Source organism: Sus scrofa, chromosome 16, assembly GCF_000003025.6.
Source record: "Sus scrofa isolate TJ Tabasco breed Duroc chromosome 16, Sscrofa11.1, whole genome shotgun sequence".
Classification (NCBI taxonomy): Eukaryota; Metazoa; Chordata; class Mammalia; order Artiodactyla; family Suidae; genus Sus; species Sus scrofa.
In genome coordinates this window covers 37,099,798-37,112,294 of record NC_010458.4, presented here as the reverse complement: position 1 = coordinate 37,112,294, position 12,497 = coordinate 37,099,798, and the positions used below count along the sequence as shown (strand labels likewise).

The 12,497-nt window shown below is 36.0% G+C and overlaps 1 long non-coding RNA gene across 1 annotated transcript in view; it reads left to right on the top strand.

Moving 5' to 3' along the window:
* The window catches only part of LOC106506502, a 79,031-nt gene extending 67,225 nt beyond the window's left edge, over positions 1-11,806 (top strand). Inside the window, exon 4 of the long non-coding RNA XR_002339610.1 lies at positions 9,431-11,806. This is a non-coding gene — a long non-coding RNA (uncharacterized LOC106506502). The remainder of the gene's footprint in view (positions 1-9,430) is intronic.

Genomic DNA, 12,497 nt, shown 5'->3' with positions numbered 1-12,497 from the left:
TAAGTTTCTGTTTCTTGTTAGCACATATTAAGGTATCTTCTGATGGTATTTAATGAAAGCTGCCAGCACTCATACTTAAGGAGCAGAAAAACTGAACTAACTTTGATTCCACCCTGACTCGTGTCCAGCCTGCGATCATTCCTTCACACGTCCTTCCATGACAAAACACGACCTGACTCTGTTGATAAAGAACCTAATTATGCCAGGCTGGAAAGGATCAGTGGCTATGATCATATTGGAATAACTCAATTGGGCAAAAGAACAGAAAAGATGGTAAGAGTGTTATTATATCAAAACAGACAAATTACAAATATTTTTAGTGATGATGCACTGAGAAGAGGTCAATGATTTTGAGAGACCACTGAACATGAGCTGCTCAATATATGGATGTCGTTGAGACTAAAAAATGTTCCAAAATCCCTAAAGTGTTGTTTTATGTATATCATTAGTCACACTGAACTCAGACTCACCAAACGTCTGAATTCAGGTGTCCCCATTGTCCCAAGAGTTAGATTAAAAATAAAGCATGGTATTAAAATTATAGAATCATTCCAAATATTGGAGCTTAATCCTTTAAATACCAAAATGGTTAATTATTTGAGGGCAAAAACTTACCCCAAAGTTCAATACAAAGAGGACACATAACAGATTCTCACATTTTCTGGATGAAATTCTCTCACCCTCGTGGACATGTATGACCCCAGTACTGGCAGACAGTGATGCCTTAAGGGAATATTGAGGTATGTAGGTCACCTTCTTTCTTCCGAAATGTCCCAGACTGGACGTTCTTTTTAAATTTCTCCTGCTTCCCTCTGTGCTGTTGTGTTAACTCACAACATTTTTGCTACTGTCATTATGTGAATCTTGTAATCTAGCTTCTCCATACTACCATCACTACTTCTTGAAAAGTACATGAATTTGGGGCATAAATAATAGGTGACATGGACAGACAAGAAGTTTTAAAAAGGCAGCATCCCAAGAACGTGGTTCTTAACATTTACAAACCATGGAAATATTGGAGAATCTAAAAAAGAAGTTGTGAATGCTCTCTCCCTATTTATATCCACATATAATCTCTCATCAGGGTTTGTGAAATACATCCAAAGAAATTTATGGTGCCTGAACCCAATCTGGAAACATGGAAATTTTCCTAAGGGCTTTGTGGTAGTTTTTTCACCAAAAGGTGCTCCTACTTACTTGTGCTTCTCTGGGCATCAGAGTAGTTCCTACTTCTAATAGTCAATTTAGACATTCTAATTTAGTTGTTGGTAGTAGGAGGCAATCAAAAAATATTTGGTAAATTTTGATAATATTAAGATTAAAAATTACTTGATATTGCAAGCTAACATGAGACATTATAAATGCAACACAAAAATTGGGAATGTCTAAATCCATACAATGGAATGATAAAAATAAACAGCTGACCTGATCATAAATATCTACATAATAATTTATAGGTATTATGCATGATTTCTGAATTGAAACATTATACTATTTGAGGGCAGGGGCTATTATGATTTGCACTGGAGTCCCTTCTTCATTCCTCATTTGGATTTGGCTTTCTCTTTGTATGTATATCTTCCATTTTTGGAGTGATCATTTCCTTCCACAGGGCCCATATTGCTCCTACCAGGGACTCATGGCTCTCTGAATCTACACTTGCTCAGAGGTCAGAGTTAAATTTATAATCTTTATTACCTGCATTTTAAAGATCTAGCAAATGGCACAAATTCCCCAAATGCTGAAACTTAAGCCTTGCCAGCTTATAATGTATTTTCTTTGTATTGTACACTGAAGTTAACTGGGAATGTTATCATTTGACTTGTGTGACCCTGGATTCTCTCGTTTTTTTCTGAGCACCCTGAGAGCTTTTGGTTTTTGATCAGAGAAGAGTTTTCAAGCAAACTCAACCTAAAGTCTTCTCCTTGATGGGAAGAGATTGTATTTCACCTGTTCTCCCTGATCATTTTCTGGGCACTTTTGTGAAGACTGCTCTATCAGTCTGTATGAGATAGGTTATGCTGCAGTGATTAACAATCCCCAAATCTCAGTGACTTGAGACAACAAAGGTGTGCTTCTTGTTCACACACAAGAACAGAATAGCTTCATTCACGGTCATTGTCTGGGTCTCCAAGATTTACGGAAGTCTTATCTTTACACGTATTTCCATGATTCGGATATAGAAATCACACAGTTTATTGGCTAAAGCAAGTTACAAGGTGGTGCCCAAATTAAAAAATGGCAGTATTGCAGTCCCACCACATTCTAGGAAGTGAGAGGGCTGGATGCTTTGTGAATAGCCCAGAAGACCTTGACACAGATTTAGGCATGGATGTTCTAATTCCCATTGTGGTTCCTCACAAATTTTTGATATGTCACACTCTGTCCTAGGTAGAAGAGGTTGCTGGATAATTGATTTTTGAAAAATTAATTGTTTATGTGCTTTCTCAAAGGTGTCTTAGATATATCATCTTTGTCAGAAGATGTACTTTTGAAATATTTCAGCTGGATACTCTGTCTGGAGTCTAACTCCCTCAGTTGACAGTTTAAGTTCTATGAATAAATTTCCCCTTTAACTTTTTCCCCATGACAGAGGATATCAGAAGTGTCTCCCTTTCTGCCCCCTCTCTGCCTAAGGGACTTGTTGTCTTAGGTTTTATTGACTGCTAGGTGGAGGTTTTTTTATCCTATTGTTGCGCCTTTCTTAAGAAGCTCAGATATTTGGAGAGATAATTGGAGGTTTAGAAGACTTTTCTAATTGATAAAACCAAGTGGATAGCTTTAAGGAGCTGTTTCAAGGTATACTAAGGAGTGGGAGAAGATGATGGGCTTAATCTAACTCGAGGAGTTGGGGGTCAATGTGAGTATAAATTGCCTGAAGAGCATTTAAAAACAATAATAAAAACCAACAAAAATTCTGTCTTTTTATAATTCTCATGGCTCACTGGCAAATCTATACAATGTCAGTGAAAATATATTCCTTTGGACTGGACCTCCTCCACTGCCACACTTTCTCCAAATTCACCCATATGATAATTCAACTATCAACTTCAAGTTTCTCATCATGAAGTTTTCAGTTGTTTTTCACTCCTACTAGTTTGCTGAGAATTTTTACAGTAAATGGATGTCAAGGATTTTTATGCTTTTGTTGATATGATGAATGTTTTTTCCACATTAGCCTATTAATGTGATGCATTACATGAATGATTTTTGTATTTTTTAGATGTGATTATTAGTTGACTTTGAGTAAAGCAGATTATTCTCCAGTGTTGGTAGACCTCGTTCAAATAGTTGAAGGTCCTCAGAGATAGGACTGAGGTCCAGAAAAAAGGGAGGAATTTAGCCTGCAGACTGCCTGGGGACTCAAAACTGTAATAGCACTTTGGCCCACCAGTGGGCCCTGCTAATTGTGGACTTGCAAGACCATATAATCGTGGGAACCAATTTCTAAAATCTCTCTCTCTCTTCCCCCTTCTCCTATTCTTTTTTTTTTTTCTGGAGAACCCCAACTAATACTGATAGATTCGAATAGGTTGGGAATAAGATTACTAGTTCAAAGTTACTGTAATAATTCAGGAAATAATGAGGCCTGCTTTAAACCCATGGTAGTGAGGCTAGAGAACAACAAATGAGTTGTAGAGATACACTGAGATAGAACTGATAGCTCTCACTGACAGTTTACGTGTGAGAGCATGAGGGAGATAAAATATTTGAATAATTCTAGTATTTCTTGTTTAGGCACTAGTAGTATTTTAAAAGAAATAAAGATGAATAGATGAAAAGCATATCTGGGAGGGAAAAAAGAAACCTTAAATTTATTTCAATTATTTTGAGCTCCCTGTATAATACCTAGGAAGATATTCTGTAGGAAGATAGGAAGCTTTAGGTTATTTTTAGAAGGAGCACTGCCTGGCAATGTTCACACTGTAGGTGAGAATGAGATGACTCAGGGAAATAGACTAAATGAGAGTAGGATGTGGGCCTGGGTCCTAGAGGATCCAGTTAAGGGTGGCAGAAGCAGAGGAATAATTTCTGTAATTAAGTTTCTGGGCCATGCGTTCTCTTTCATTGAGGTCTTTCTTCAGGTGTGTTGAGCTGTACAGTCATTGCTCTGTCTTTCTATAAGGTTCACGAAACAAGTGTTGGACCGGCCGCTGCATTAGTCTTCAGGAAGCTGTCTGTCCCTTGACAGTCATTTTTGGTAACAGCAACTGACGAAATCAACCTTCATGCCAATATTGAAAAAGCACTGAGGAAGAAAAACGTTAAACACAGAAAAGTCTATTTGTTTTTAATTCTTTTCTACTAGGACAGTTTTAACTTACAGGCTCCATTAATGCAATGTGACTCCACGACAGTGTGTGCTTTACCCAGTTCTATTGAGATATAATGGGGATCTTTGATGTTGTAGTTGTTCATGAAAGCGGTCTCCCATTAATAAAGTGTTTTAGTTGGAAGGCACTGAGGAACATGGCTGCAAGGACACAAATTGCTCTGTGTGACTGGAGATGAATGAGGAAGAAGAGGTTTAAGTAGAGAAGGCAATTCATCAAACTTGGCTTTGGGGTAGATAACGTTCATCACATGCCTCAAGATAGTTCTGCTATGGAGATCAGGATGTCTGAGACTTCAGTCTTTCTCCAGCTCAGTGTCAGTCTAGTTCACTGTCAGCGCTTTGTTCTTGTTGGCAAGCACAAGATCAAAGACTCTCAGAACAGCTTTTATATCACAGATGCTCATGTCACATAAAATCTTAAACTGACCTAATACACTCATTTAACCAAGTTATTACCTATAATGAACTTGTATTGCCTGAAACATAATAAACCCTGAACATGTCCTGGAAAAATCAGAGTAGCTTAGATCAGGGTGACCTCCAAAGACAGTATATTCAACAAGAAGCCTTCAGTAAACAGCTATATATCCTGAGAAAGAGAGAGGAAAGGGAAAAGGAGACAGAAAAGTTTCTTTAAAGATGATATTATTAAGAACACTTTTAGGAAATTATGGAAAAATTAAAAATTATAAAAACATCAAAGAAAAAGAACATAATTAGCATCCATAATCAATATGTAACTGTCATAAACACTTGCTATGTATTATTCAATTTTAATTGAAGTACATTAACAAAGTATAGATAGCATGTTTTATTAATAAATGTTTCAATTTGCATCCCCAAATGATTATTTCCTAAACATATCCACAATGCCCTTATCAAACCTAACAAAATCATAATTTCTACCATCTCATTTCATGTTTGAGTTCAGATTTCACATTCTCCCAGTTTTTCCCCAATTTATTTTGTAGCTGCTCTCTTCAGACCAGAACCCAATTAAGTACTATGTGGTACATTTAGCTGTTATATTTTAACCCTAGCTTTTAAAAAGATTCCAATTAACATTAGGAAGCGATTCTCAAATAATATTCAAAAATTGTCTCCAAAAAGAAAAGGATGACTTACTGAAAATTTTAAGGGACCCAGTGTGCAGGTTTTTTGGGATCACTGACTCACGGATTTGTGCAGTAGTTTCCAAATATGGTTTGCCATCACCAGCCCCTGAGAAGTTTTGGAAAGCTACAGATTTCAAGGCCCCAGCACAGATTTACTGAATTAGATAGAATCTCAAGAATTAAGCAACCTACCCATCCAGGGAAAATATTAGTCTAACTCATTTTATAGGACCAAATCCAACATGGGCTCTTTGTATTCATAGTTATAATTCCATTACCAATTACAACCTTCTAATAGTTGGCGAACTTTTGTTTATGACATTTTCACAGCTACAAAATATTTGATAAGGAAACAAATATCCAGGGTGTTTTCCAATTAGAAAAATTACTAGGTTGTTAACTAGAGGAATTTTATTATTTTATTTTATGGGGCATTGAAATTAGCATTGTCACATTGAAATTTTATTATAATAAATTTATTTCTAAAGATCATAGTGATTATGTGTTAGAAATTGGGCATCAATAATTTTGATGAAAACATTTGTATAATCATTTAGAATATATATAGCTAAATTATATGATTTCCTGTTTCTCTGCAGTAACAAAGAAAATTAATTCAGGCCCTTCATTCTCCAAGCTCTTAAAACATTTGACTTTTAGTGTGTTTGGATGAATGTCTTGGGAATTTGTGTCTCTTGTTATAGGGACAATTCTGCTACTATCCTTCTAGTGTTTATCTAGAGATCTATTGATTTATCACTTACAGATACTGTATTTTTCCCTTCTATTGCATATGGAGATTTATAATATTCTAATAAAAGTATTATATTTTCCACTTCTCCAGTATGCTAGAACTTAACTGTTTAATTCTATTTACCCCCTCTTGCTTTCGTGTTACTGGTTGTTTAAACACATCATAGTTACCTTTAAATCTCAATATTCCTTTATATTTACCAATATGTTTACCCTGTTTTCATTTGTTCTAGCATTTCCATGGTTTCATCTTGGGATCATTTTTCCTTTGCCTGAAGAATTCCCATACTGTTTCTTATACTATGTAGCCACTGCAATGAATCCTTTTAACTTTTCCTTGTCTAAAGATTGATTTTTTTCACCTTTATTTTAAAAGAATATTTTGCTGGTTATGTAATTCCATGTTGATGGTTATTTTCTTTTAGAACATGAAGATCGATTCTGGTTTCTGTCATTTCTGTTGCAGCATCAGTCTTATTTTTGCTTCTTTGAAAATAATGTGTATTTTTTAAAGCCAATTTTGGAAAACTCTTTCTTTCAATCTAGGACTTCAGTTATATAGTTAATGTTTTAAGCAAGTTATACAACTCTCTTACATTTTTTTCAGTTATTTTTGTTTTATTTGTATATTTTCTATTGACCTTTCAGTTCACTGATTCTGCTTTTCATTTCTAATGTGACATTGAATACGTCCATTGATTTATTAATTTCAGATGTATTTTCCCATTCTGTAGCACCCACTTAACTTTTTCTTCTTTACTCATTTGGTTTTTTCTTTTTTACTTCTTTCCTTCCTCCCTCTTTTCCTCCTTCCTTTTTTTCTTTTATTGTTTCTAATTCTCTGGAGAAATTCTCTGTCCTCTACTCTCCTAAATCCATCTTTTCCTCTTGAACATATTAAAATTTTAAAAGTCCTTGTTTGCTTACTCCATGAATTACCTAACTCCATGAAAATAAACTGTCTCTATGGGCACACATCTCAAATATTGTTTAATCACTAAGTGACTTTTAAAAGCCCTAGAAACAGTAAATAAAAACAAGATGCTTAATTGTCCTAAAAATATACTTTGATACACAAAACCTATGCAGTAGGAAAACATGCAGTCTTCAGCTGAAGTTTCTAAAGTGTTACTCATGCCCTCTTTTTAAAGATTGATTTTCAGAATCACAAGGCGAATAGCTCTGATCCCCTTTTATCCACAAGTATTTCACCTGAGAAGTAGTTATGAGATATTACAGGCAGAGAGCACAGGCAAAACTGGGAGCAAAACGACCAGGTCTAGTGGACAGTGAGTGTGTTCCTCCAGGGCATATTAGAGGGAAAAGAAAGTAGTGATTTTTTTTAAATAAAAATTTTACATTCTTAATAAGACTCAGGCAAAGGATTGGTGGTGAGGTGGAAGTGGCTGGGTCCCCCCTAGATGAAATAAACTGTCTGGCAGGGAGAGTGAGGCAGCTGTGGGTATGTTGATAACCACATCAGGTATTACAACAACTTGGATTTGCTTGTAAACTCAATAGGGGATATATTTTGACACATCAAATATCTCTAAGAAATGAAAATTTATATGTATTATAATATTTTTTGCAGAAGGTAAGACCTACTGTTTTAGTTAATACACTGGTTAACATCTTATAAGTGAATAATTGGTAAAATTGGAATTATAACAGCTCCTATAAAAAGTGAGATATAGCATCATTTTTTTTCAATTTTATTTTTTAATCTTAACATGCATGCTTAAAATCCACCATACAATTTTGTTCTGTGTTGTTTGGTTAATACCAAATACCTGTTTTAGCATATCTAATTAATACTGCCACCTTAGAGGGCCAAAGTATTCAATAAAAAAATAACAGCAAAAGTGATGAGTAAATTCTTCCTTCACTGGAGTTTAATGAAAATCAAGTCAGTTGATTCAGTCTAAATATTCTATTTTTTAAGTGACACTTTGCAATATTTAAATGTATCTTAGATAACTCTATTAAGATGCCAAAGATAGAGTTGAAAATAATAACTAAGATAAATTCCTAGTGAAAAGAGGTAATGATTCACTGACTATATCAAGAAAGTTTTAATTGCACTCCTCATATAACTGCGAAAAACACTTGCTTCTTGAGCATCCTCCTCTATGAATAATACAAAGAGCTTTATAAAAAGATTATTTAACTAATTGCATCATGTAGAAGACATATTCTCATCTCTCCCCCCAGGAAAATGCCCATGGATTCTAGACAAAAAAAAAAAAAAAAAAAGATAAACTGAGATAGGTATGTTAAGAACCAATAGCTTTATGACTCATGAGAACAGAGGTGCTAACCCTGGTTTAACAAATGCAGAAGGCTTATCATTCAAAATATTTCACTGTGTAGAGCAACCTGCTCTTATGTGGAGTATGTGTGAGACAAAATGGGGTTGCATTTGGAGGAAAAACAAAAACAAAACACAACAAACACCAGGAGTTCAGATGATTATTATACACCCCCATCGGTATCCCCCAGCCGAGAATCACTGCTATGGGATATTATTCTTATATTCAAAGTCAAAGTTTTTTTTTTCTTTAATTATGCCACTTGGTTATTTCTAATCTAAATTTCATGTTAAACCTGTACTTATAATATTCCATATATCTTAAGAAAATTTCAAAGATCTTTTTCATGAGCAGTGGTCCTTCTACTTTATTTAAAATCCAGAGCTAATGACGTGATGAACAGATAGCCTGTGCTGGAGGGTGCCAGTAGAAGGTACAACCTGCAAAGACATGCAGGTGCAAAAGAGCAGACTCCAGGCCACGTCTGGCTCAGTGCTGGATCTTTAGAGGCTACGGCAATGCTCCTCATATAAAGCACCCAATGCATGTTTATTGACTAGATCAATGAACACATGAATGAAACTTCAGAGTTTAGAACAGGAGAAACATTATGCTCTGAAATAGAACCCATTTAATCAACATATAACTAATATTATCTATTTCTCACAATTTTCCTAGGCTTTGTATTTCTCATGACAACTGTAAATGTAGTTGTTGAGACAAATTTGGCAACCAGAACTCACCAATAAGCCTAGAGAACTCTCTCAAAGTTTCATTTGGCAAGTACTATTCTGAAATAAAACCAAATAGAATAAATGATGATATGATTAGCTGATATACATAAATGCAAAGTGTATTTTACTGGCAATCTTTCATGATTGATAAAAATTCTGAACAAATTTTCATTCATTTTACAGAGTACTGAGAGCTTGTCATGTGCCTGGCCCTTGCAAGGCAAGGGTGTTACAAAGATGAGCAATATGGATAAAGTCCCTGCTGCCTGGAGCTTTCCTGAGTGAAACAAACATTAGACAAAATAATCACAAAGTATATGATCAAATTGTGGTACATGCTACGAAAGAAAAATTTATTCAATGTAAGAAAATAATGTCAAAGAAATAAAGCATCATGACACCCTTGAAACTAATGGGAGTCCAGAGTGCTTACAGAACAGGATGGGGATGGAAGAGAGGAGACAGATGCGAAAGGACAGCTGGGTAGCAGGGGTACTGCCAAAAGGTGCCAATGTTCACAGAGGGAGCGGCCAATGTCAGGTCCTGGTTCCCCCAGCCCCTGCCACCCCGTGCTAAGAAAAACTCAAAGGTCATACAACCACAGGAACAAGTGCCAGCAAAGGAACCCTTTATTGCTCAGCAAGACTTAGTCAAAGAATCATTTTATCCAGGATAATTCAGCCCTATTGATCCAGAATCAAAACAGTTAAAAAGCCTTTCTGTGTATGTTTACCCTAAAGGATAAATTTTAATTTCACAGGTTTCACCAATTCAATACAAGGAGAACCAGTGTAACAAAGAGAACACTCATCTACTTGGAGGTGGGCAAACTCCCAAGGAGGGAAGAGTTCTGTGTCTTTAAAAATTTGTCTCCGCATTTTATCATCATATACTTCCACCAACAGAATTCCTCTGCAAGCAGTAGAGAGAGGAGATACAGTGCATAGTTGGGGCAAAGAGACACCACTTTTCAGATTTAGCATCACTTTTGGATAATTTGCTCGTTGTTTCTGAGAAATTTTCTTAAAATACATATAAAATTCATTGACCATGAATTGTGATAAGATCAGTACCCGGATAGGAAAACTGTTCTCATGACTAGCAACTAATACTAAGAGGGAAGAAAACAATCATGTAGACATGAAACTGTCTCCCGTGTAGAAGAGTTCACAACATTATCCTTCTGTATGTTTTGATAACTCTGTTGAGTCTGTACTGCATTATGAAAGCATTTTCTATCTTGTACACATATAAGAGGACTTCAGGTAAAATCCTAAAAATTTTGTCATCCAAACTGTGTGATGGCAGCTTAAAATCACATTAAATGGCCTGCTGGCCTCGTGATTAAGCACAGGTGTTTGGCTGTGGTTTATTCATCTGCAGTCATATTTTCCCAGGGTGATTTGTGGGGGAAGGGAAGGAGATTTTCTAGTCATACTTTCTCCTCATCTACTTTAATCTCCATTACCTTAGTGGAATTAGTGATTTGATGTTCAATGTTTAAAATCCAATTGTTAGCAATTTAAAATAATATATCCATTAATTAAAGATACTTCAAAATATGCCAGTGATTTGTTTCTTTAAACAATAACTGAAGATAGTATCTATACAATCCTAGAAAACTTAAATTGGAAATTATCGCCTAATGGAAATTTTTCACCTTGATCTTCTATGGGGAGAGTGCGGACTTTATCAGAATGTCTGAGGGAAGGAACTGGGATCCAGTTCTCTCCTCCCTGTTAGTACTTCCATTTCCCCGGGATTGGTGTGATTTAAAAGCAGAAAAGGAAGGAGAGACTGTCCTTGCAAGTCTTCAAGGATAACAAAAGTCCTATCCTTATTCAGTCTAAGAGGAGTTTGAGGCCCTAGGAGCCATAAAACTAATAAATCCTGAAATGTGCACTTACTGCTCTTCTTTGTTCTTCCTCAGGTTGAATACTGTACATGAGCTCGCCTTCCAGGACACTCAGAATTGGCACATTTGCTAAAAATATGGCTCCCTTTCACATACAAGGAGATATAAAATAGTGTAAACTTATATCCTATTATTTGACTAGGTATTCCATTTCATTGGTTTATGTTTCATTACACCAGGGGTTAGCATCTATAAAAACAGAGTTTGGGATTATCAGTTGGGTTTGGTTCATACTGAGATCATTTTCAACAGCATCCTAGGAGTTCCCCTACAAAACTAGTGTTGCATATGTAGCTTCAAAGTTAGTCAAGACCAAAAGTTATACTCAAAGTTACAACAGTACGGAACAACTATTTTGGGTTAAATTGCCTAAAATTCAACACCACTTCCTTTTTCCTCCTTCTTATAATAACCTTCTGGGGCTAGCCCTAAGTTGACTGCAACTCTTGTCCTCTGAGGTGGCCACACCATGTCCATATATACAGAGAATGGCATAGCAAAGTGACAATCTCTAAAGATCCCCAAGTGTCCTAAGGCATTGAAAATATGAGAATCATGTTTCCATGTAATTCCATATAAATTACTGTTGCAAGGGGACTTGTGTTTTGTTTTATTTTTGGCTTTTTTTTTTTTTAAGGCCATATGCATGGCATAAAAAAGTTCCCAGGCTAGGGGTCAAATCAGAGCTACAACTGCTGGCTTATACCACAGCTGCAGCAACGCCAGATCTGAGCCATGTCTTCAACCTACACCACAGCTCAGATCCTTAACCCACTGAGCGAGGCCAGGTATTGAACCCATGTTGTCATGGATACTAGTTGGTTTCAGTACTGCTGAGCCACAATAGGAACTCCCGGGAATTTATTTTAACCTTGGATTAGGGAAAAGAAAATATGTATATATAAGTTAACTATTAGGTAATAAATATTAAAAGTAACTTAAATAGTAAATTAAATGAAATCCTTAAAGAATAAGTATAGGTGGTTATTTTAGTCAGCTCAGGCTGCAATAACAATATGCCATAAACTGGGTGGCTTGTCAACAGAAATTCAGTTTTCACAGTGCAGGAGGCTAGAATTCTGAGATTGTGGTGTTAGCGTGGTTGGGTTTTGGTAAGAGCCCTTTTTCAATTTGCAGACTGCTGACCTCTCATTATGTCCTCATGCAAAAGAAAAGGGCCAAGCCAGTTCTCAGGATTTTTCCTATCAGGGCTCTAAACCACTTCATGAGGGTTCGACCATCATGACCTGATCCCTTCCCAAAGGTTCTGCCTCCAAATACCATCTCATTGCAATCTAATTCCCAATCTGTGGATTTGGAAGGGGGACCCAACTA